Here is a 2,391-nt window from a genome sequence, read left to right as displayed (position 1 = left end):
CATATAAGGATTCAGAGAGGTGACACATTACCTGAGCTGCAGCAGTGCAACAAGTGTTACAGCAATTACCAGCAATTTTCTGACCAACCAGCATGTTTAAGCCAGCCAAACTGGTCAAATTAAAACTTCATCATCAAATTGTCTTCGAAAGGATAGTTGTCTTTGGTTGTTTAATAAATGTACTCACAATTTATTATTGCATAATAGTTTACCTGTGTACTTATTTATTTTAGGCTATACTATACATTTTTGCAACCAATTATTGGTGTGATTATGTAGTTGTTAAATAAATTTTACATCTGTAAGTAGTTATCAGTTAAAGTAATTTCTATAGCCTTGGTTTAAATTGTGATAGTTCACTTAATGCACATTTATAAAATTTGATATGCTTAAGTTTATAGGTCACATGCAAAGATTATCTTATTTTATATATATATATATATATATATATATATATATATAAAACAACAATAACAACAACACCCCAAATACAAACCTTATGCAAAACACATGGAAAAGTACAGGGACAACTGGAAAATCTGACTTCAATGTCTTACTCTTTCTCTTCAGAAAATGCTATTAAGACTATAAGATATAATTCGCATATATTATTCATAGATTTTTCAATTTTTCAATTATTATAGTTAATATAAAGACATTTTCTGAAAACAAGCATCAAGGTTTTTTTTTTATATGCAAGACAATAATGCAAACTTTTTCATATTAGACTGATGTTTTCTCCTTCTCTCCAAAATTCACTGTGCCCAAAATATCACATAAAACAAACAGAGAAAAGGAGTATTAAGAATGACAGAAACTGAAGTTTAGTGTTATATAATGTCATGGAATTGTTAAAAACATGTAAAAGAAATAAACTTATTTAGAGTGATCATTTATTTACATTTTACTATTTTACTATAGCCTTGGTTTAAATTGTGATAGTTCACTTAATGCACATTTATAAAATTTGATATGCTTAAGTTTATAGGTCACATGCAAAGATTATCTTATTTTATATATATATATATATATATATATATATATATAAAACAACAATAACAACAACACCCCAAATACAAACCTTATGCAAAACACATGGAAAAGTACAGGGACAACTGGAAAATCTGACTTCAATGTCTTACTCTTTCTCTTCAGAAAATGCTATTAAGACTATAAGATATAATTCGTATATATTATTCATAGATTTTTCAATTTTTCAATTATTATAGTTAATATAAAGAAATTTTCTGAAAACAAGCATCAAGGTTTTTTTTTTATATGCAACAATATAGCAAACTAAAGTACTAAAAACTACTTTATTTTACTGGCTCACTATTAAACTATTATATCTAAAAAGAGAAAATGAGCAGAACATATATCATAAAGCTTTGGCTTTAGGGTTGGGTATATTGATGGAAAACAAATCTCCTAAAACTGGATTAATATTTAATAGGCAACTAGAATATACACATCTTTTAAAAAATTTAAACAAAATAAATAAAACGATCAAAAGTCAGGGCTCACGATTCCATTACATTCATTGCATAATGAATACGTGGTTTTAAAAAGAATCAACAGCTAGTGAAAGGCAATCTGCAAAGAAACAAAAATGATTTACATGTCCTGTATTTTGATATACAGGCCTATGCAAAGTTTAACCCTCAAAGACCGAGACAGCCGCCTGCGGCTAAAAAATAAGTGTTGATCTTAAATGTTTAAAGTCCCCCTGTGGTGAAAATCAAGTTTTTTATGTTGTTTATTTGTCTATGTGGTGTTTTTAATATGCTTTTAGATAAACCATGTGCCAATCCATTTATCAACACCATTGCTGAGTATTTTCTTTTTCTGCTTGACCAGCATGTTTAAGCCAGCCAAACTGGTCAAATTAAAAAGTCATCTTCAAATCCACTTCAACAAGGCAGTTGTCTGTGGAGGTTTAATATATGTACTCACAATTTATTATTGCAGAGTAGTTTACCTGTGTACTTATTTATTTTAGGCTATACTATACATTTTTGCAACCAATTATTGGTGTGATTATGTAGTTGTTAAATAAATTTTACATCTGTAAGTAGTTATCAGTTAAAGTAATTTACCTTTATGATGTTGTTACAGTTGATATTTAAAGATTTCTCTATGTTTGTGTCTTCCAGTGTGACATTCCAATCATACTGAGATGGTCGACTCTTATTCTTCTGGAGAACTTTGGAGTTTTCTCTGAAAGGTACTGGACATTTCCTCCAGCCCACCATTACATTTGCACCCCCTTCTGACCAATTTGAAATTAACCAAGATACATGTATATTACAGTGCAGAAACCCTACAAGAGGCCCTTCCAATTGGATAACAGGCTACGCTTGTGAGGTATGTCTCAAATCTATCTATCTATCT

At 29.5% G+C, this 2,391-nt stretch overlaps 1 long non-coding RNA gene across 1 annotated transcript; it reads left to right on the top strand.

Moving 5' to 3' along the window:
- The first annotated feature begins 1,852 nt into the window (after nucleotides 1-1,852).
- On the top strand, nucleotides 1,853-2,367 carry LOC107741412 (uncharacterized). Its single transcript, XR_001640200.1, has 3 exons — nucleotides 1,853-1,934; nucleotides 2,154-2,224; nucleotides 2,311-2,367. It is a non-coding gene; the product is annotated as an uncharacterized LOC107741412 (long non-coding RNA).
- The last annotated feature ends 24 nt before the right edge of the window (nucleotides 2,368-2,391 follow it).

Source organism: Sinocyclocheilus rhinocerous, unplaced genomic scaffold (assembly GCF_001515625.1).
Source record: "Sinocyclocheilus rhinocerous isolate Xijiao unplaced genomic scaffold, SAMN03320098_v1.1 scaffold1007, whole genome shotgun sequence".
Taxonomy (NCBI): Eukaryota; Metazoa; Chordata; class Actinopteri; order Cypriniformes; family Cyprinidae; genus Sinocyclocheilus; species Sinocyclocheilus rhinocerous.
This window is presented reverse-complemented; position numbering and strand designations above follow the sequence as displayed.